Raw genomic sequence first — 20993 nt, 5'->3', positions numbered from 1 at the left:
TCTCTCTATGTACAAGATACCTTGTATCATTTGAATGGACAGCAGGAGAGAAGGATATTTATGGTGAGTGGGGGTGGGGTTTTGAGGAGTAACCTCATTTGCCTAAGAGCCGGGGTATCTGGGAAAAAAAGTATGTTATGGGGGAAGACTTTCACATCTCCTTGGTGAAATTTGTAGGGCCTTATAACATCCTTTCTGTGGATGCAGATTCAGTCGGAACAGAGGTCCTAGTCCTCGCTCTGCCTTTCAAAGGAACTGTAAATATGCATGGCTTATTTGGCTTTGCCCGGCAGGGCTTGCCCGCCAGGGTGAGAATGGCGTTTGTCAGGCGTTCGTCAGGCGATCGGAAGGGGTGAGGCAATAATTTATAATTCAATGATCTTCATGATATTTTCTTGATAATATGAAAGCAGGAAAGGGAAGCTTGGCAATAAGCAATCCTAAAGCAAGGTGTGACTCCAGGGAAGAATGACTTGAAAACAACATACAGAAAGACTCATGTAAAAAGGCCCTGATGAGGCTTGAACTCATGACCCCTGGTTTACAAGACCAGTGCTCTGCCACTGAGCTACAAGGCCAGTCTGCACGCAGGATGTAAATTGCAACATGTATTCTTACTGAGGTATGAATATATCTATGATTTTGAGACTCTGTATGGAAACGTAGTTGCATATGAATGTCCACGTGCGCACACACATTGAAGACCATGCTTAAGGCACTTTTTTTGGAAGTATGAAAAACTACATTTTCATATGAGAAAATAAGAGTTTTCGCATTCAAGACCATACCGATAGCTCTAGTTAGTATGTCTGCAATCAGTGACATATAGAGAACCCACTTATTAGAAGTGATCTGTCTCTGTGGGGCAGACATATGTTAACAGTCATTCATTTGAGACGGCCTAAACTTTAGGAGTAAGAGCTGCTTTCTTATCAATCTATTTATCCAAACTGGTTAATAAGCCAGGAGTGAGTGAAAGGCAATCCTCTGGAAACTCCATGAAAGATCTAATTTCTATTACGCACAAAATACTTCACTTTATTTGACATATTTGTTAAAATGGAACAGTCAGATGATCCCATCTAGCGGATCCTGGCTCTGTCTTGAAAGAGAGTGTAATTATACTACAAGAAATGCTGGCCATCAAAAGAGACTCTGATGGCTTTCCGACGAAGGTGGGATTCGAACCCACGCGTGCAGAGCACAAAGGATTAGCAGTCCATCGCCTTAACCACTCGGCCACCTCGTCTGCCCTACAGCCCCATCTGAAACCTTGCTTCACAAAAGGTACTGAACTGTCAATATACTGTACCTAAAAAAGAAAAAAACAGCTGAGGCAAGATCTCACATTCCACGTCTTCCCCCAATCAGGGACCTACATTTCATTTTTGGGAAATTCTTACTATGTGCTAATTACAAATATTCATAAGATTCCCCTAGACTTTGTCAGAACTGTCAAGATATAATTCTATGGGGTTTTGAATAGACAGAGCATATGTTATAGGACAATTATAGAATCTATTCCGTTTGGACTGTATTTTTAATAGTCATGATAACATGCTAGCATGTGAGTCGATCTTGCACAGTGAATGATGGAGCAGTGCCTGTCATCTACTTGGTCAGCTGTAGATGGCTCACCTGGGGAGATGTGAAAAGAGAGAGCTCCAGTGGCGCAATCGGTTAGCGCGCGGTACTTATACAGCAGTACTTGCACTGAGCCATGCTGAGGTTGTGAGTTCGAGCCTCACCTGGAGCAGCCATGTTGTTTTTCATAAACCATTTCACAAAAAGTAAAGTTTAAACTCAGAGTATGGACGGCCCTTGCTAGAGAGTCTTTACTTCTTATAGGATCTACGTGTCCTACTCCTCTGGGTGCCAAATATCACATATCCTCCGCGATGCTCAGTTTAAACATTCCATGATGTGCCATCTTGCATTTCATGCAAACACCACATCAGTGCATTTAAAAATACATTTGTAGAATAATAAATATGATGAAAACAGTGTTCTCACATGATAACCATAAACTGAAGAGCTGCAAAAAATGCTGTATCAGCTACTTACAATAAAAGGTGACTCGAAAAAACTAGCAAAAGAAGAGCATCATCATATTAAAGGTTCTATTCACCATCTTGAGTTGCACCATAGCAGCTTATGGTGCTTTTCTGCTCAGAGTGTGCCTCCAATCCCACATTCATTTTTAATTTCTTTGCAGTTTAAAAAACAACAATTACTGCTCGAAGTTCACTTTTCAAAACCATTCAACCTATTAAATGTATTTCTCTAACCTATGAATGTGGTCCATGTTCACTTTTCCTCATCTTCCTCTCGATACTCCTTTCCCAGAAACCAGGTTCACTTCTTCATTCAACCCACCCATCCAAAGTCACCAAATCTTTGAAGCAAGTCTGCCTATTCTCCCTTTCTCTCTATGTACAAGATACCTTGTATCATTTGAATGGACAGCAGGAGAGAAGGATATTTATGGTGAGTGGGGGTGGGGTTTTGAGGAGTAACCTCATTTGCCTAAGAGCCGGGGTATCTGGGAAAAAAAGTATTTTATGGGGGAAGACTTTCACATCTCCTTGGTGAAATTTGTAGGGCCTTATAACATCCTTTCTGTGGATGCAGATTCAGTCGGAACAGAGGTCCTAGTCCTCGCTCTGCCTTTCAAAGGAACTGTAAATATGCATGGCTTATTTGGCTTTGCCCGGCAGGGTGAGAATGGCGTTTGTCAGGCGTTCGTCAGGCGATCGGAAGGGGTGAGGCAATAATTTATAATTCAATGATCTTCATGATATTTTCTTGATAATATGAAAGCAGGAAAGGGAAGCTTGGCAATAAGCAATCCTAAAGCAAGGTGTGACTCCAGGGAAGAATGACTTGAAAACAACATACAGAAAGACTCATGTAAAAAGGCCGTGATGAGGCTTGAACTCATGACCCCTGGTTTACAAGACCAGTGCTCTGCCACTGAGCTACAAGGCCAGTCTGCACGCAGGATGTAAATTGCAACATGTATTCTTACTGAGGTATGAATATATCTATGATTTTGAGACTCTGTATGGAAACGTAGTTGCATATGAATGTCCACGTGCGCGCACACATTGAAGACCATGCTTAAGGCACTTTTTTGGGAAGTATGAAAAACTACATTTTCATATGAGAAAATAAGAGTTTTCGCATTCAAGACCATACCGATAGCTCTAGTTAGTATGTCTGCAATCAGTGACATATAGAGAACCCACTTATTAGAAGTGATCTGTCTCTGTGGGGCAGACATATGTTAACAGTCATTCATTTGAGACGGCCTAAACTTTAGGAGTAAGAGCTGCTTTCTTATCAATCTATTTATCCAAACTGGTTAATAAGCCAGGAGTGAGTGAAAGGCAATCCTCTGGAAACTCCATGAAAGATCTAATTTCTATTACGCACAAAATACTTCACTTTATTTGACATATTTGTTAAAATGGAACAGTCAGATGATCCCATCTAGCAGATCCTGGCTCTGTCTTGAAAGAGAGTGTAATTATACTACAAGAAATGCTGGCCATCAAAAGAGACTCTGATGGCTTTCCGACGAAGGTGGGATTCGAACCCACGCGTGCAGAGCACAATGGATTAGCAGTCCATCGCCTTAACCACTCGGCCACCTCGTCTGCCCTACAGCCCCATCTGAAACCTTGCTTCACAAAAGGTACTGAAGTGTCAATATACTGTACCTAAAAAAGAAAAAAACAGCTGAGGCAAGATCTCACATTCCACGTCTTCCCCCAATCAGGGACCTACATTTCATTTTTGGGAAATTCTTACTATGTGCTAATTACAAATATTCATAAGATTCCCCTAGACTTTGTCAGAACTGTCAAGATATAATTCTATGGGGTTTTGAATAGACAGAGCATATGTTATAGGACAATTATAGAATCTATTCCGTTTGGACTGTATTTTTAATAGTCATGATAACATGCTAGCATGTGAGTCGATCTTGCACAGTGAATGATGGAGCAGTGTCTGTCATCTACTTGGTCAGCTGTAGATGGCTCACCTGGGGAGATGTGAAAAGAGAGAGCTCCAGTGGCGCAATCGGTTAGCACGCGGTACTTATACAGCAGTACTTGCACTGAGCCATGCTGAGGTTGTGAGTTCGAGCCTCACCTGGAGCAGCCGTTTTGTTTTTCATAAACCATTTCACAAAAAGTAAAGTTTAAACTCAGAGTATGGACGGCCCTTGCTAGAGAGTCTTTACTTCTTATAGGATCTACGTGTCCTACTCCTCTGGGTGCCAAATATCACATATCCTCCGCGATGCTCAGTTTAAACATTCCATGATGTGCCATCTTGCATTTCATGCAAACACCACATCAGTGCATTTAAAAATACATTTGTAGAATAATAAATATGATGAAAACAGTGTTCTCACATGATAACCATAAACTGAAGAGCTGCAAAAAATGCTGTATCAGCTACTTACAATAAAAGGTGACTCGAAAAAACTAGCAAAAGAAGAGCATCATCATATTAAAGGTTCTATTCACCATCTTGAGTTGCACCATAGCAGCTTATGGTGCTTTTCTGCTCAGAGTGTGCCTCCGATCCCACATTCATTTTTAAATTCTTTGCAGTTTAAAAAACAACAATTACTGCTCGAAGTTCACTTTTCAAAACCATTCAACCTATTAAATGTATTTCTCTAACCTATGAATGTGGTCCATGTTCACTTTTCCTCATCTTCATCTCGATACTCCTTTCCCAGAAACCAGGTTCACTTCTTCATTCAACCCACCCATCCAAAGTCACCAAATCTTTGAAGCAAGTCTGCCTATTCTCCCTTTCTCTCTATGTACAAGATACCTTGTATCATTTGAATGGACAGCAGGAGAGAAGGATATTTATGGTGAGTGGGGGTGGGGTTTTGAGGAGTAACCTCATTTGCCTAAGAGCCGGGGTATCTGGGAAAAAAAGTATTTTATGGGGGAAGACTTTCACATCTCCTTGGTGAAATTTGTAGGGCCTTATAACATCCTTTCTGTGGATGCAGATTCAGTCGGAACAGAGGTCCTAGTCCTCGCTCTGCCTTTCAAAGGAACTGTAAATATGCATGGCTTATTTGGCTTTGCCCGGCAGGGTGAGAATGGCGTTTGTCAGGCGTTCGTCAGGCGATCGGAAGGGGTGAGGCAATAATTTATAATTCAATGATCTTCATGATATTTTCTTGATAATATGAAAGCAGGAAAGGGAAGCTTGGCAATAAGCAATCCTAAAGCTAGGTGTGACTCCAGGGAAGAATGACTTGAAAACAACATACAGAAAGACTCATGTAAAAAGGCCCTGATGAGGCTTGAACTCATGACCCCTGGTTTACAAGACCAGTGCTCTGCCACTGAGCTACAAGGCCAGTCTGCACGCAGGATGTAAATTGCAACATGTATTCTTACTGAGGTATGAATATATCTATGATTTTGAGACTCTGTATGGAAACGTAGTTGCATATGAATGTCCCCGTGCGCGCACACATTGAAGACCATGCTTAAGGCACTTTTTTTGGAAGTATGAAAAACTACATTTTCATATGAGAAAATAAGAGTTTTCGCATTCAAGACCATACCGATAGCTCTAGTTAGTATGTCTGCAATCAGTGACATATAGAGAACCCACTTATTAGAAGTGATCTGTCTCTGTGGGGCAGACATATGTTAACAGTCATTCATTTGAGACGGCCTAAACTTTAGGAGTAAGAGCTGCTTTCTTATCAATCTATTTATCCAAACTGGTTAATAAGCCAGGAGTGAGTGAAAGGCAATCCTCTGGAAACTCCATGAAAGATCTAATTTCTATTACGCACAAAATACTTCACTTTATTTGACATATTTGTTAAAATGGAACAGTCAGATGATCCCATCTAGCAGATCCTGGCTCTGTCTTGAAAGAGAGTGTAATTATACTACAAGAAATGCTGGCCATCAAAAGAGACTCTGATGGCTTTCCGACGAAGGTAGGATTCGAACCCACGCGTGCAGAGCACAATGGATTAGCAATCCATCGCCTTAACCACTCGGCCACCTCGTCTGCCCTACAGCCCCATCTGAAACCTTGCTTCACAAAAGGTACTGAAGTGTCAATATACTGTACCTAAAAAAGAAAAAAACAGCTGAGGCAAGATCTCACATTCCACGTCTTCCCCCAATCAGGGACCTACATTTCATTTTTGGGAAATTCTTACTATGTGCTAATTACAAATATTCATAAGATTCCCCTAGACTTTGTCAGAACTGTCAAGATATAATTCTATGGGGTTTTGAATAGACAGAGCATATGTTATAGGACAATTATAGAATCTATTCCGTTTGGACTGTATTTTTAATAGTCATGATAACATGCTAGCATGTGAGTCGATCTTGCACAGTGAATGATGGAGCAGTGTCTGTCATCTACTTGGTCAGCTGTAGATGGCTCACCTGGGGAGATGTGAAAATAGAGAGCTCCAGTGGCGCAATCGGTTAGCGCGCGGTACTTATACAGCAGTACTTGCACTGAGCCATGCCGAGGTTGTGAGTTCGAGCCTCACTTGGAGCAGCCGTGTTGTTTTTCATAAACCATTTCACAAAAAGTAAAGTTTAAACTCAGAGTATGGACGGCCCTTGCTAGAGAGTCTTTACTTCTTATAGGATCTACGTGTCCTACTCCTCTGGGTGCCAAATATCACATATCCTCCGCGATGCTCAGTTTAAACATTCCATGATGTGCCATCTTGCATTTCATGCAAACACCACATCAGTGCATTTAAAAATACATTTGTAGAATAATAAATATGATGAAAACAGTGTTCTCACATGATAACCATAAACTGAAGAGCTGCAAAAAATGCTGTATCAGCTACTTACAATAAAAGGTGACTCGAAAAAACTAGCAAAAGAAGAGCATCATCATATTAAAGGTTCTATTCACCATCTTGAGTTGCACCATAGCAGCTTATGGTGCTTTTCTGCTCAGAGTGTGCCTCCAATCCCACATTCATTTTTAATTTCTTTGCAGTTTAAAAAACAACAATTACTGCTCGAAGTTCACTTTTCAAAACCATTCAACCTATTAAATGTATTTCTCTAACCTATGAATGTGGTCCATGTTCACTTTTCCTCATCTTCATCTCGATACTCCTTTCCCAGAAACCAGGTTCACTTCTTCATTCAACCCACCCATCCAAGGTCACCAAATCTTTGAAGCAAGTCTGCCTATTCTCCCTTTCTCTCTATGTACAAGATACCTTGTATCATTTGAATGGACAGCAGGAGAGAAGGATATTTATGGTGAGTGGGGGTGGGGTTTTGAGGAGTAACCTCATTTGCCTAAGAGCCGGGGTATCTGGGAAAAAAAGTATTTTATGGGGGAAGACTTTCACATCTCCTTGGTGAAATTTGTAGGGCCTTATAACATCCTTTCTGTGGATGCAGATTCAGTCGGAACAGAGGTCCTAGTCCTCGCTCTGCCTTTCAAAGGAACTGTAAATATGCATGGCTTATTTGGCTTTGCCCGGCAGGGTGAGAATGGCGTTTGTCAGGTGTTCGTCAGGCGATCGGAAGGGGTGAGGCAATAATTTATAATTCAATGATCTTCATGATATTTTCTTGATAATATGAAAGCAGGAAAGGGAAGCTTGGCAATAAGCAATCCTAAAGCAAGGTGTGACTCCAGGGAAGAATGACTTGAAAACAACATACAGAAAGACTCATGTAAAAAGGGCCTGATGAGGCTTGAACTCATGACCCCTGGTTTACAAGACCAGTGCTCTGCCACTGAGCTACAAGGCCAGTCTGCACGCAGGATGTAAATTGCAACATGTATTCTTACTGAGGTATGAATATATCTATGATTTTGAGACTCTGTATGGAAACGTAGTTGCATATGAATGTCCACGTGCGCACACACATTGAAGACCATGCTTAAGGCACTTTTTTTGGAAGTATGAAAAACTACATTTTCATATGAGAAAATAAGAGTTTTCGCATTCAAGACCATACCGATAGCTCTAGTTAGTATGTCTGCAATCAGTGACATATAGAGAACCCACTTATTAGAAGTGATCTGTCTCTGTGGGGCAGACATATGTTAACAGTCATTCATTTGAGACGGCCTAAACTTTAGGAGTAAGAGCTGCTTTCTTATCAATCTATTTATCCAAAGTGGTTAATAAGCCAGGAGTGAGTGAAAGGCAATCCTCTGGAAACTCCATGAAAGATCTAATTTCTATTACGCACAAAATACTTCACTTTATTTGACATATTTGTTAAAATGGAACAGTCAGATGATCCCATCTAGCAGATCCTGGCTCTGTCTTGAAAGAGAGTGTAATTATACTACAAGAAATGCTGGCCATCAAAAGAGACTATGATTGCTTTCCGACGAAGGTGGGATTCGAACCCACGCGTGCAGAGCACAATGGATTAGCAGTCCATCGCCTTAACCACTCGGCCACCTCGTCTGCCCTACAGCCCCATCTGAAACCTTGCTTCACAAAAGGTACTGAAGTGTCAATATACTGTACCTAAAAAAGAAAAAAACAGCTGAGGCAAGATATCACATTCCACGTCTTCCCCCAATCAGGGACCTACATTTCATTTTTGGGAAATTCTTACTATGTGCTAATTACAAATATTCATAAGATTCCCCTAGACTTTGTCAGAACTGTCAAGATATAGTTCTATGGGGTTTTGAATAGACAGAGCATATGTTATAGGACAATTATAGAATCTATTCCGTTTGGACTGTATTTTTAATAGTCATGATAACATGCTAGCATGTGAGTCGATCTTGCACAGTGAATGATGGAGCAGTGTCTGTCATCTACTTGGTCAGCTGTAGATGGCTCACCTGGGGAGATGTGAAAAGAGAGAGCTCCAGTGGCGCAATCGGTTAGCGCGCGGTACTTATACAGCAGTACTTGCACTGAGCCATGCTGAGGTTGTGAGTTCGAGCCTCACCAGAAGCAGCCGTGTTGCTTTTCATAAACCATTTCACAAAAAGTAAAGTTTAAACTCAGAGTATGGACGGCCCTTGCTAGAGAGTCTTTACTTCTTATAGGATCTACGTGTCCTACTCCTCTGGGTGCCAAATATCACATATCCTCCGCGATGCTCAGTTTAAACATTCCATGATGTGCCATCTTGCATTTCATGCAAACACCACATCAGTGCATTTAAAAATACATTTGTAGAATAATAAATATGATGAAAACAGTGTTCTCACATGATAACCATAAACTGAAGAGCTGCAAAAAATGCTGTATCAGCTACTTACAATAAAAGGTGACTCGAAAAAACTAGCAAAAGAAGAGCATCATCATATTTTTTTTTTTTTTATTTATTTTTTTTTAAAAACCTTTATTCGTGCATCTTAACAGAACAAATACGGGCCTACAACCGTCAGGCCGGCCACGATACAGTTAAGCACTGATACCAACATTACATCCCCTGTGCTTCAACGGTCAAGATTAACAACGAGTTATGAGTAATATATTGGAGAGATCCTTGACACCAGGGGAAGGAGAAGTGAAGGTTAATTTTAAGTTTTTAAGGTAATTTTATCAGGGAAAAAAAGTCAGTAAAGGATAAGAACAAAAGAGATTTGAGTCCGCCAGATAGCTTCACCATACGGGAGAGCAGCAGCATTATTAAAACAACAATGGAAGTAAAATCTCAAGCAGTGAGGCGGTGCAGTGATATAACAGGATAGTCACATGAGCAATTACGCACCCCTCCAGAGCCGCCCCCACTCAATCCACCCCACACCCGGACCCCGAATCGAAGCAGGTATAGCGCAGAGACATAAAAGAAAAAGGCCCATAGAACTAATTAAGAACAGAGTATTACCCCCCCACCCTACACCAATGCGGAGGCTACGGCCTGCCCCCCCCCGGCATAGTGCCTGTCGCCCAATGAACCCGAAATATAGACAAGAGAGAAAGTAGGAATAGAGTAAAGAAAATAAGAAGACAGAAAAGAAGGTGGGGAGGAGCCCACGGAACACCAGAGCGCCCCAAACCATCAGCCAGCTATGGCCTCCACACTCCTAAGAACCCACTACGCCAAAAAAAAACTGCGTGCGAAAATAACGCGTCACAACAATTTAAGCGAGGGAAGACAAATCGCGACGAGTGCGCACAACACATACATACAGTTCCAGTCCCAGTCCAGCCCGTCCATGAACCATGGCGATATAAGTCATTCTAGCCCTGGCCCGATCGCGGGCTTGGGATTAAACCAGCCCCTACATGAAGGCCCCGCACCCCGAGCAGACAAAGACAAGATGGCCGCTTGTGAGAAGATGGTGAAGTAGGATCACGAAATGGCCGCCGACCGTCTATTGAGGTCCCTCTTTGCACCACATAAAATCCAGACCTGGCAAGTAGAGTACAGGAGTTCCACAGAAAAGAAGCAGTAGGCCACCGCGGACGATTCCTCGAGGCTGTTAGGTATCGCTCAGCAGGATATTCTTGCGGATGCGGTGAGGCAGGCAACAATGAAGCAGGCAGCCATGACCAGGGGAACAAAGTATCCGCAGTTGAGCTGGAGAGCGGTTGATCCTGGGTGCCGGGAACGCCGGATGCAGGCACCAGTGTAGCACAATCATACACCGCCGTTGCGTCCCCGCAAGAGGACAAAAGCACTGGTAGACCCACGCCTTGGTGATGACAAACAGAGCGCTCACGACCCGCAGCCGACAGTATGGAGTCAAACCGCTCACTCAGCGCCTGCAGGCCAGCACACATGTGTAGTCGAAAGTCCCGCAGGACAGCCAGAACGGAGCCGCATGTCAGCGGAAGCTGGGCCCCCACATCGGCAGCAATCCGGGACGGCACTGTGGAGCTGGTGTCCGGAAGAGGGAGGGCGAAATGGGCAGCGGGCGAGACCGGAGCATCACCCCCCAGCCGCGAGCAGGCAATCAACGCCATGTTTTACCGCTGTACGGTGTAATGGCCAGGGGGGGGGTCGTGGCACGGAGTCAATACCCCTCAGGTCTGCGCCGCAACAGGGAAGGCCGACAGTCGCCTCCTCTCCCGCGGGTTTTCTTTGCCGCCGGCTAGGCAATAGAAGAAGGGGGTCAGCAGCCTCCCACAGCGCGGTCCTCAGAGCGGGGCAGGAGACCCGCCGCACCGGGGCCCACCCCACAGCTCCAGTCCGTCAGGCGCAGGGTGCAGAAGGTGTCCGGCCGTCCCTCCCCGGGCTCAACCAGCGACGATCCGTGGTGCGGGGTGAGATCGGGACCGCGGGGCTCAGGTTTGCACTAGCGGGACCGGTAACTGCGGAGCTTCCAGGGGGCCGGCAAAGGCCACAATGGCACCGGGGTCCAGTGCAGAGGACAAAAGCACCCAGAACTCCGGCATCCGGGCGGGCAGAGACTCCGGGAAAGCGGCGGCGCGGTCAGCGCGTCTTCGCACACGTTGCACCTCGAGAATCGGCGAGGATGGGCATCAGGATAATAGTCCGAGGCCAAGGGCCGACGGAGCCGGGCGCTCAAGCGTCTGCTCCGGTCGCCATCTTGGCTCCTCGAGCATCATCATATTAAAGGTTCTATTCACCATCTTGAGTTGCACCATAGCAGCTTATGGTGCTTTTCTGCTCAGAGTGTGCCTCCAATCCCACATTCATTTTTAATTTCTTTGCAGTTTAAAAAACAACAATTACTGCTCGAAGTTCACTTTTCAAAACCATTCAACCTATTAAATGTATTTCTCTAACCTATGAATGTGGTCCATGTTCACTTTTCCTCATCTTCATCTCGATACTCCTTTCCCAGAAACCAGGTTCACTTCTTCATTCAACCCACCCATCCAAAGTCACCAAATCTTTGAAGCAAGTCTGCCTATTCTCCCTTTCTCTCTATGTACAAGATACCTTGTATCATTTGAATGGACAGCAGGAGAGAAGGATATTTATGGTGAGTGGGGGTGGGGTTTTGAGGAGTAACCTCATTTGCCTAAGAGCCGGGGTATCTGGGAAAAAAAGTATTTTATGGGGGAAGACTTTCACATCTCCTTGGTGAAATTTGTAGGGCCTTATAACATCCTTTCTGTGGATGCAGATTCAGTCGGAACAGAGGTCCTAGTCCTCGCTCTGCCTTGCAAAGGAACTGTAAATATGCATGGCTTATTTGGCTTTGCCCGGCAGGGTGAGAATGGCGTTTGTCAGGCGTTCGTCAGGCGATCGGAAGGGGTGAGGCAATAATTTATAATTCAATGATCTTCATGATATTTTCTTGATAATATGAAAGCAGGAAAGGGAAGCTTGGCAATAAGCAATCCTAAAGCAAGGTGTGACTCCAGGGAAGAATGACTTGAAAACAACATACAGAAAGACTCATGTAAAAAGGCCCTGATGAGGCTTGAACTCATGACCCCTGGTTTACAAGACCAGTGCTCTGCCACTGAGCTACAAGGCCAGTCTGCACGCAGGATGTAAATTGCAACATGTATTCTTACTGAGGTATGAATATATCTATGATTTTGAGACTCTGTATGGAAACGTAGTTGCATATGAATGTCCACGTGCGCGCACACATTCAAGACCATGCTTAAGGCACTTTTTTTGGAAGTATGAAAAACTACATTTTCATATGAGAAAATAAGAGTTTTCGCATTCAAGACCATACCGATAGCTCTAGTTAGTATGTCTGCAATCAGTGACATATAGAGAACCCACTTATTAGAAGTGATCTGTCTCTGTGGGGCAGACATATGTTAACAGTCATTCATTTGAGACGGCCTAAACTTTAGGAGTAAGAGCTGCTTTCTTATCAATCTATTTATCCAAACTGGTTAATAAGCCAGGAGTGAGAGAAAGGCAATCCTCTGGAAACTCCATGAAAGATCTAATTTCTATTACGCACAAAATACTTCACTTTATTTGACATATTTGTTAAAATGGAACAGTCAGATGATCCCATCTAGCAGATCCTGGCTCTGTCTTGAAAGAGAGTGTAATTATACTACAAGAAATGCTGGCCATCAAAAGAGACTCTGATGGCTTTCCGACGAAGGTGGGATTCGAACCCACGCGTGCAGAGCACAATGGATTAGCAGTCCATCGCCTTAACCACTCGGCCACCTCGTCTGCCCTACAGCCCCATCTGAAACCTTGCTTCACAAAAGGTACTGAAGTGTCAATATACTGTACCTAAAAAAGAAAAAAACAGCTGAGGCAGGATCTCACATTCCACGTCTTCCCCCAATCAGGGACCTACATTTCATTTTTGGGAAATTCTTACTATGTGCTAATTACAAATATTCATAAGATTCCCCTAGACTTTGTCAGAACTGTCAAGATATAATTCTATGGGGTTTTGAATAGACAGAGCATATGTTATAGGACAATTATAGAATCTATTCCGTTTGGACTGTATTTTTAATAGTCATGATAACATGCTAGCATGTGAGTCGATCTTGCACAGTGAATGATGGAGCAGTGTCTGTCATCTACTTGGTCAGCTGTAGATGGCTCACCTGGGGAGATGTGAAAAGAGAGAGCTCCAGTGGCGCAATCGGTTAGTGCGCGGTACTTATACAGCAGTACTTGCACTGAGCCATGCCGAGGTTGTGAGTTCGAGCCTCACTTGGAGCAGCCGTGTTGTTTTTCATAAACCATTTCACAAAAAGTAAAGTTTAAACTCAGAGTATGGACGGCCCTTGCTAGAGAGTCTTTACTTCTTATAGGATCTACGTGTCCTACTCCTCTGGGTGCCAAATATCACATATCCTCCGCGATGCTCAGTTTAAACATTCCATGATGTGCCATCTTGCATTTCATGCAAACACCACATCAGTGCATTTAAAAATACATTTGTAGAATAATAAATATGATGAAAACAGTGTTCTCACATGATAACCATAAACTGAAGAGCTGCAAAAAATGCTGTATCAGCTACTTACAATAAAAGGTTACTCGAAAAAACTAGCAAAAGAAGAGCATCATCATATTAAAGGTTCTATTCACCATCTTGAGTTGCACCATAGCAGCTTATGGTGCTTTTCTGCTCAGAGTGTGCCTCCAATCCCACATTCATTTTTAATTTCTTTGCAGTTTAAAAAACAACAATTACTGCTCGAAGTTCACTTTTCAAAACCATTCAACCTATTAAATGTATTTCTCTAACCTATGAATGTGGTCCATGTTCACTTTTCCTCATCTTCATCTCGATACTCCTTTCCCAGAAACCAGGTTCACTTCTTCATTCAACCCACCCATCCAAGGTCACCAAATCTTTGAAGCAAGTCTGCCTATTCTCCCTTTCTCTCTATGTACAAGATACCTTGTATCATTTGAATGGACAGCAGGAGAGAAGGATATTTATGGTGAGTGGGGGTGGGGTTTTGAGGAGTAACCTCATTTGCCTAAGAGCCGGGGTATCTGGGAAAAAAAGTATTTTATGGGGGAAGACTTTCACATCTCCTTGGTGAAATATGTAGGGCCTTATAACATCCTTTCTGTGGATGCAGATTCAGTCGGAACAGAGGTCCTAGTCCTCGCTCTGCCTTTCAAAGGAACTGTAAATATGCATGGCTTATTTGGCTTTGCCCGGCAGGGTGAGAATGGCGTTTGTCAGGCGTTCGTCAGGCGATCGGAAGGGCTGAGGCAATAATTTATAATTCAATGATCTTCATGATATTTTCTTGATAATATGAAAGCAGGAAAGGGAAGCTTGGCAGTAAGCAATCCTAAAGCAAGGTGTGACTCCAGGGAAGAATGACTTGAAAACAACATACAGAAAGACTCATGTAAAAAGGCCCTGATGAGGCTTGAACTCATGACCCCTGGTTTACAAGACCAGTGCTCTGCCACTGAGCTACAAGGCCAGTCTGCACGCAGGATGTAAATTGCAACATGTATTCTTACTGAGGTATGAATATATCTATGATTTTGAGACTCTGTATGGAAACGTAGTTGCATATGAATGTCCACGTGCGCGCACACATTGAAGACCATGCTTAAGGCACTTTTTTTGGAAGTATGAAAAACTACATTTTCATATGAGAAAATAAGAGTTTTCGCATTCAAGACCATACCGATAGCTCTAGTTAGTATGTCTGCAATCAGTGACATATAGAGAACACACTTATTAGAAATGATCTGTCTCTGTGGGGCAGACATATGTTAACAGTCATTCATTTGAGACGGCCTAAACTTTAGGAGTAAGAGCTGCTTTCTTATCAATCTATTTATCCAAACTGGTTAATAAGCCAGGAGTGAGTGAAAGGCAATCCTCTGGAAACTCCATGAAAGATCTAATTTCTATTACGCACAAAATACTTCACTTTATTTGACATATTTGTTAAAATGGAACAGTCAGATGATCCCATCTAGCGGATCCTGGCTCTGTCTTGAAAGAGAGTGTAATTATACTACAAGAAATGCTGGCCATCAAAAGAGACTCCGATGGCTTTCCGACGAAGGTGGGATTCGAACCCACACGTGCAGAGCACAATGGATTAGCAGTCCATCGCCTTAACCACTCGGCCACCTCGTCTGCCCTACAGCCCCATCTGAAACCTTGCTTCACAAAAGGTACTGAAGTGTCAATATACTGTACCTAAAAAAGAAAAAAACAGCTGAGGCAAGATCTCACATTCCACGTCTTCCCCCAATCAGGGACCTACATTTCATTTTTGGGAAATTCTTACTATGTGCTAATTACAAATATTCATAAGATTCCCCTAGACTTTGTCAGAACTGTCAAGATATAATTCTATGGGGTTTTGAATAGACAGAGCATATGTTATAGGACAATTATAGAATCTATTCCGTTTGGACTGTATTTTTAATAGTCATGATAACATGCAAGCATGTGAGTCGATCTTGCACAGTGAATGATGGAGCAGTGTCTGTCATCTACTTGGTCAGCTGTAGATGGCTCACCTGGGGAGATGTGAAAAGAGAGAGCTCCAGTGGCGCAATCGGTTAGCGCGCGGTACTTATACAGCAGTACTTGCACTGAGCCATGCCGAGGTTGTGAGTTCGAGCCTCACCTGGAGCAGCCGTGTTGTTTTTCATAAACCATTTCACAAAAAGTAAAGTTTAAACTCAGAGTATGGACGGCCCTTGCTAGAGAGTCTTTACTTCTTATAGGATCTACGTGTCCTACTCCTCTGGGTGCCAAATATCACATATCCTCCGCGATGCTCAGTTTAAACATTCCATGATGTGCCATCTTGCATTTCATGCAAACACCACATCAGTGCATTTAAAAATACATTTGTAGGATAATAAATATGATGAAAACAGTGTTCTCACATGATAACCATAAACTGAAGAGCTGCAAAAAATGCTGTATCAGCTACTTACAATAAAAGGTGACTCGAAAAAACTAGCAAAAGAAGAGCATCATCATATTAAAGGTTCTATTCACCATCTTGAGTTGCACCATAGCAGCTTATGGTGCTTTTCTGCTCAGAGTGTGCCTCCAATCCCACATTCATTTTTAATTTCTTTGCAGTTTAAAAAACAACAATTACTGCTCGAAGTTCACTTTTCAAAACCATTCAACCTATTAAATGTATTTCTCTAACCTATGAATGTGGTCCATGTTCACTTTTCCTCATCTTCATCTCGATACTCCTTTCCCAGAAACCAGGTTCACTTCTTCATTCAACCCACCCATCCAAGGCCACCAAATCTTTGAAGCAAGTCTGCCTATTCTCCCTTTCTCTCTATGTACAAGATACCTTGTATCATTTGAATGGACAGCAGGAGAGAAGGATATTTATGGTGAGTGGGGGTGGGGTTTTGAGGAGTAACCTCATTTTCCTAAGAGCCGGGGTATCTGGGAAAAAAAGTATTTTATGGGGGAAGACTTTCACATCTCCTTGGTGAAATTTGTAGGGCCTTATAACATCCTTTCTGTGGATGCAGATTCAGTCGGAACAGAGGTCCTAGTCCTCGCTCTGCCTTTCAAAGGAACTGTAAATATGCATGGCTTATTTGGCTTTGCCCGGCAGGGTGAGATTGGCGTTTGTCAGGCGTTCGTCAGGCGATCGGAAGGGGTGAGGCAATAATTTATAATTCAATGATCTTCATGATATTTTCTTGATAATATGAAAGCAGGAAAGGGAAGCTTGGCAATAAGCAATCCTAAAGCAAGGTGTGACTCCAGGGAAGAATGACTTGAAAACAACATACAGAAAGACTCATGTAAAAAGGCCCTGATGAGGCTTGAACTCATGACCCCTGGTTTACAAGACCAGTGCTCTGCCACTGAGCTACAAGGCCAGTCTGCACGCAGGATGTAAATTGCAACATGTATTCTTACTGAGGTATGAATATATCTATGATTTTGAGACTCTGTATGGAAACGTAGTTGCATTTGAATGTCCACGTGCGCGCACACATTGAAGACCAAGCTTAAGGCACTTTTTTTGGAAGTATGAAAAACTACATTTTCATATGAGAAAATAAGAGTTTTCGCATTCAAGACCATACCGATAGCTCTAGTTAGTATGTCTGCAATCAGTGACATATAGAGAACCCACTTATTAGAAGTGATCTGTCTCTGTGGGGCAGACATATGTTAACAGTCATTCATTTGAGACGGCCTAAACTTTAGGAGTAAGAGCTGCTTTCTTATCAATCTATTTATCCAAACTGGTTAATAAGCCAGGAGTGAGTGAAAGGCAATCCTCTGGAAACTCCATGAAAGATCTAATTTCTATTACGCACAAAATACTTCACTTTATTTGACATATTTGTTAAAATGGAACAGTCAGATGATCCCATCTAGCAGATCCTGGCTCTGTCTTGAAAGAGAGTGTAATTATACTACAAGAAATGCTGGCCATCAAAAGAGACTCTGATGGCTTTCCGACGAAGGTGGGATTCGAACCCACGCGTGCAGAGCACAATGGATTAGCAGTCCATCGCCTTAACCACTCGGCCACCTCGTCTGCCCTACAGCCCCATCTGAAACCTTGCTTCACAAAAGGTACTGAAGTGTCAATATACTGTACCTAAAAAAGAAAAAAACAGCTGAGGCAAGATCTCACATTCCACGTCTTCCCCCAATCAGGGACCTACATTTCATTTTTGGGAAATTCTTACTATGTGCTAATTACAAATATTCATAAGATTCCCCTAGACTTTGTCAGAACTGTCAAGATATAATTCTATGGGGTTTTGAATAGACAGAGCATATGTTATAGGACAATTATAGAATCTATTCCGTTTGGACTGTATTTTTAATAGTCATGATAACATGCTAGCATGTGAGTCGATCTTGCACAGTGAATGATGGAGCAGTGTCTGTCATCTACTTGGTCAGCTGTAGATGGCTCACCTGGGGAGATGTGAAAAGAGAGAGCTCCAGTGGCGCAATCGGTTAGCGCGCGGTACTTATACAGCAGTACTTGCACTGAGCCATGCCGAGGTTGTGAGTTCGAGCCTCACTTGGAGCAGCAGTGTTGTTTTTCATAAACCATTTCACAAAAAGTAAAGTTTAAACTCAGAGTATGGACGGCCCTTGCTAGAGAGTCTTTACTTCTTATAGGATCTACGTGTCCTACTCCTCTGGGTGCCAAATATCACATATCCTCCGCGATGCTCAGTTTAAACATTCCATGATGTGCCATCTTGCATTTCATGCAAACACCACATCAGTGCATTTAAAAATACATTTGTAGAATAATAAATATGATGAAAACAGTGTTCTCACATGATAACCATAAACTGAAGAGCTGCAAAAAATGCTGTATCAGCTACTTACAATAAAAGGTGACTCGAAAAAACTAGCAAAAGAAGAGCATCATCATATTAAAGGTTCTATTCACCATCTTGAGTTGCACCATAGCAGCTTATGGTGCTTTTCTGCTCAGCGTGTGCCTCCAATCCCACATTCATTTTTAATTTCTTTGCAGTTTAAAAAACAACAATTACTGCTCGAAGTTCACTTTTCAAAACCATTCAACCTATTAAATGTATTTCTCTAACCTATGAATGTGGTCCATGTTCACTTTTCCTCATCTTCATCTCGATACTCCTTTCCCAGAAACCAGGTTCACTTCTTCATTCAACCCACCCATCCAAGGTCACCAAATCTTTGAAGCAAGTCTGCCTATTCTCCCTTTCTCTCTATGTACAAGATACCTTGTATCATTTGAATGGACAGCAGGAGAGAAGGATATTTATGGTGAGTGGGGGTGGGGTTTTGAGGAGTAACCTCATTTGCCTAAGAGCCGGGGTATCTGGGAAAAAAAGTATTTTATGGGGGAAGACTTTCACATCTCCTTGGTGAAATTTGTAGGGCCTTATAACATCCTTTCTGTGGATGCAGATTCAGTCGGAACAGAGGTCCTAGTCCTCGCTCTGCCTTTCAAAGGAACTGTAAATATGCATGGCTTATTTGGCTTTGCCCGGCAGGGTGAGAATGGCGTTTGTCAGGCGTTCGTCAGGCGATCGGAAGGGGTGAGGCAATAATTTATAATTCAATGATCTTCATGATATTTTCTTGATAATATGAAAGCAGGAAAGGGAAGCTTGGCAATAAGCAATCCTAAAGCAAGGTGTGACTCCAGGGAAGAATGACTTGAAAACAACATACAGAAAGACTCATGTAAAAAGGCCCTGATGAGGCTTGAACTCATGACCCCTGGTTTACAAGACCAGTGCTCTGCCACTGAGCTACAAGGCCAGTCTGCACGCAGGATGTAAATTGCAACATGTATTCTTACTGAGGTATGAATATATCTATGATTTTGAGACTCTGTATGGAAACGTAGTTGCATATGAATGTCCACGTGCGCGCACACATTGAAGACCATGCTTAAGGCACTTTTTTTGGAAGTATGAAAAACTACATTTTCATATGAGAAAATAAGAGTTTTCGCATTCAAGACCATACCGATAGCTCTAGTTAGTATGTCTGCAATCAGTGACATATAGGGAACCCACTTATTAGAAGTGATCTGTCTCTGTGGGGCAGACATATGTTAACAGTCATTCATTTGAGACAGCCTAAACTTTAGGAGTAAGAGCTGCTTTCTTATCAATCTATTTATCCAAACTGGTTAATAAGCCAGGAGTGAGTGAAAGGCAATCCTCTGGAAACTCCATGAAAGATCTAATTTCTATTACGCACAAAATACTTCACTTTATTTGACATATTTGTTAAAATGGAACAGTCAGATGATCCCATCTAGCAGATCCTGGCTCTATCTTGAAAGAGAGTGTAATTATACTACTAGAAATGCTGGCCATCAAAAGAGACTCTGATGGCTTTCCGACGAAGGTGGGATTCGAACCCACGCGTGCAGAGCACAATGGATTAGCAGTCCATCGCCTTAACCACTCGGCCACCTCGTCTGCCCTACAGCCCCATCTGAAACCTTGCTTCACAAAAGGTACTGAAGTGTCAATATACTGTACCTAAAAAAGAAAAAAACAGCTGAGGCAAGATCTCACATTCCACGTCTTCCCCCAATCAGGGACCTACATTTCATTTTTGGGAAATTCTTACTATGTGCTAATTACAAATATTCATAAGATTCCCCTAGACTTTGTCAGAACTGTCAAGATATAATTCTATGGGGTTTTGAATAGACAGAGCATATGTTATAGCACAATTATAGAATCTATTCCGTTTGGACTGTATTTTTAATAGTCATGATAACATGCTAGCATGTGAGTCGATCTTGCACAGTGAATGATGGAGCAGTGTCTGTCATCTACTTGGTCAGCTGTAGATGGCTCACCTGGGGAAATGTGAAAAGAGAGAGCTCCAGTGGCGCAATCGGTTAGCGCGCGGTACTTATACAGCAGTACTTGCACTGAGCCATGCCGAGGTTGTGAGTTCGAGCCTCACCTGGAGCAGCCGTGTTGTTTTTCATAAACCATTTCACAAAAAGTAAAGTTTAAACTCAGAGTATGGACGGCCCTTGCTAGAGAGTCTTTACTTCTTATAGGATCTACGTGTCCTACTCCTCTGGGTGCCAAATATCACATATCCTCCGCGATGCTCAG

General features: G+C 42.7%; 17 non-coding genes across 17 annotated transcripts; 5 read left to right on the top strand and 12 right to left on the bottom strand.

Moving 5' to 3' along the window:
- Positions 1-506: 506 nt before the first annotated feature.
- Positions 507-578, bottom strand: TRNAT-UGU (transfer RNA threonine (anticodon UGU)). Its single transcript has one exon. It is a non-coding gene; the product is annotated as a tRNA-Thr (tRNA).
- Positions 579-1661: 1083 nt separating this feature from the next.
- On the top strand, positions 1662-1756 carry TRNAI-UAU (transfer RNA isoleucine (anticodon UAU)). The gene is made up of 2 exons: positions 1662-1699; positions 1721-1756. It is a non-coding gene; the product is annotated as a tRNA-Ile (tRNA).
- Positions 1757-3577: 1821 nt separating this feature from the next.
- TRNAS-GCU (transfer RNA serine (anticodon GCU)) lies at positions 3578-3659 on the bottom strand. Its single transcript has one exon. It is a non-coding gene; the product is annotated as a tRNA-Ser (tRNA).
- A 1667-nt stretch (positions 3660-5326) lies between these two features.
- TRNAT-UGU (transfer RNA threonine (anticodon UGU)) lies at positions 5327-5398 on the bottom strand. The gene has a single exon. It is a non-coding gene; the product is annotated as a tRNA-Thr (tRNA).
- A 1083-nt stretch (positions 5399-6481) lies between these two features.
- On the top strand, positions 6482-6576 carry TRNAI-UAU (transfer RNA isoleucine (anticodon UAU)). Its single transcript has 2 exons — positions 6482-6519; positions 6541-6576. It is a non-coding gene; the product is annotated as a tRNA-Ile (tRNA).
- Positions 6577-8397: 1821 nt separating this feature from the next.
- On the bottom strand, positions 8398-8479 carry TRNAS-GCU (transfer RNA serine (anticodon GCU)). The gene has a single exon. It is a non-coding gene; the product is annotated as a tRNA-Ser (tRNA).
- A 3884-nt stretch (positions 8480-12363) lies between these two features.
- TRNAT-UGU (transfer RNA threonine (anticodon UGU)) lies at positions 12364-12435 on the bottom strand. The gene has a single exon. It is a non-coding gene; the product is annotated as a tRNA-Thr (tRNA).
- Positions 12436-13024: 589 nt separating this feature from the next.
- Positions 13025-13106, bottom strand: TRNAS-GCU (transfer RNA serine (anticodon GCU)). The gene has a single exon. It is a non-coding gene; the product is annotated as a tRNA-Ser (tRNA).
- A 1667-nt stretch (positions 13107-14773) lies between these two features.
- Positions 14774-14845, bottom strand: TRNAT-UGU (transfer RNA threonine (anticodon UGU)). Its single transcript has one exon. It is a non-coding gene; the product is annotated as a tRNA-Thr (tRNA).
- A 589-nt stretch (positions 14846-15434) lies between these two features.
- TRNAS-GCU (transfer RNA serine (anticodon GCU)) lies at positions 15435-15516 on the bottom strand. The gene has a single exon. It is a non-coding gene; the product is annotated as a tRNA-Ser (tRNA).
- A 412-nt stretch (positions 15517-15928) lies between these two features.
- TRNAI-UAU (transfer RNA isoleucine (anticodon UAU)) lies at positions 15929-16023 on the top strand. The gene is made up of 2 exons: positions 15929-15966; positions 15988-16023. It is a non-coding gene; the product is annotated as a tRNA-Ile (tRNA).
- A 1160-nt stretch (positions 16024-17183) lies between these two features.
- Positions 17184-17255, bottom strand: TRNAT-UGU (transfer RNA threonine (anticodon UGU)). The gene has a single exon. It is a non-coding gene; the product is annotated as a tRNA-Thr (tRNA).
- A 589-nt stretch (positions 17256-17844) lies between these two features.
- TRNAS-GCU (transfer RNA serine (anticodon GCU)) lies at positions 17845-17926 on the bottom strand. Its single transcript has one exon. It is a non-coding gene; the product is annotated as a tRNA-Ser (tRNA).
- A 412-nt stretch (positions 17927-18338) lies between these two features.
- TRNAI-UAU (transfer RNA isoleucine (anticodon UAU)) lies at positions 18339-18433 on the top strand. The gene is made up of 2 exons: positions 18339-18376; positions 18398-18433. It is a non-coding gene; the product is annotated as a tRNA-Ile (tRNA).
- Positions 18434-19593: 1160 nt separating this feature from the next.
- On the bottom strand, positions 19594-19665 carry TRNAT-UGU (transfer RNA threonine (anticodon UGU)). The gene has a single exon. It is a non-coding gene; the product is annotated as a tRNA-Thr (tRNA).
- A 589-nt stretch (positions 19666-20254) lies between these two features.
- On the bottom strand, positions 20255-20336 carry TRNAS-GCU (transfer RNA serine (anticodon GCU)). Its single transcript has one exon. It is a non-coding gene; the product is annotated as a tRNA-Ser (tRNA).
- A 412-nt stretch (positions 20337-20748) lies between these two features.
- Positions 20749-20843, top strand: TRNAI-UAU (transfer RNA isoleucine (anticodon UAU)). The gene is made up of 2 exons: positions 20749-20786; positions 20808-20843. It is a non-coding gene; the product is annotated as a tRNA-Ile (tRNA).
- The last annotated feature ends 150 nt before the right edge of the window (positions 20844-20993 follow it).

This window comes from Triturus cristatus, chromosome 12 (genome assembly GCF_964204655.1).
Source record: "Triturus cristatus chromosome 12, aTriCri1.1, whole genome shotgun sequence".
Classification (NCBI taxonomy): Eukaryota; Metazoa; Chordata; class Amphibia; order Caudata; family Salamandridae; genus Triturus; species Triturus cristatus.
Note: the sequence above shows the minus strand (reverse complement) of the source record. Positions and strands in the feature narration are given on the sequence as shown.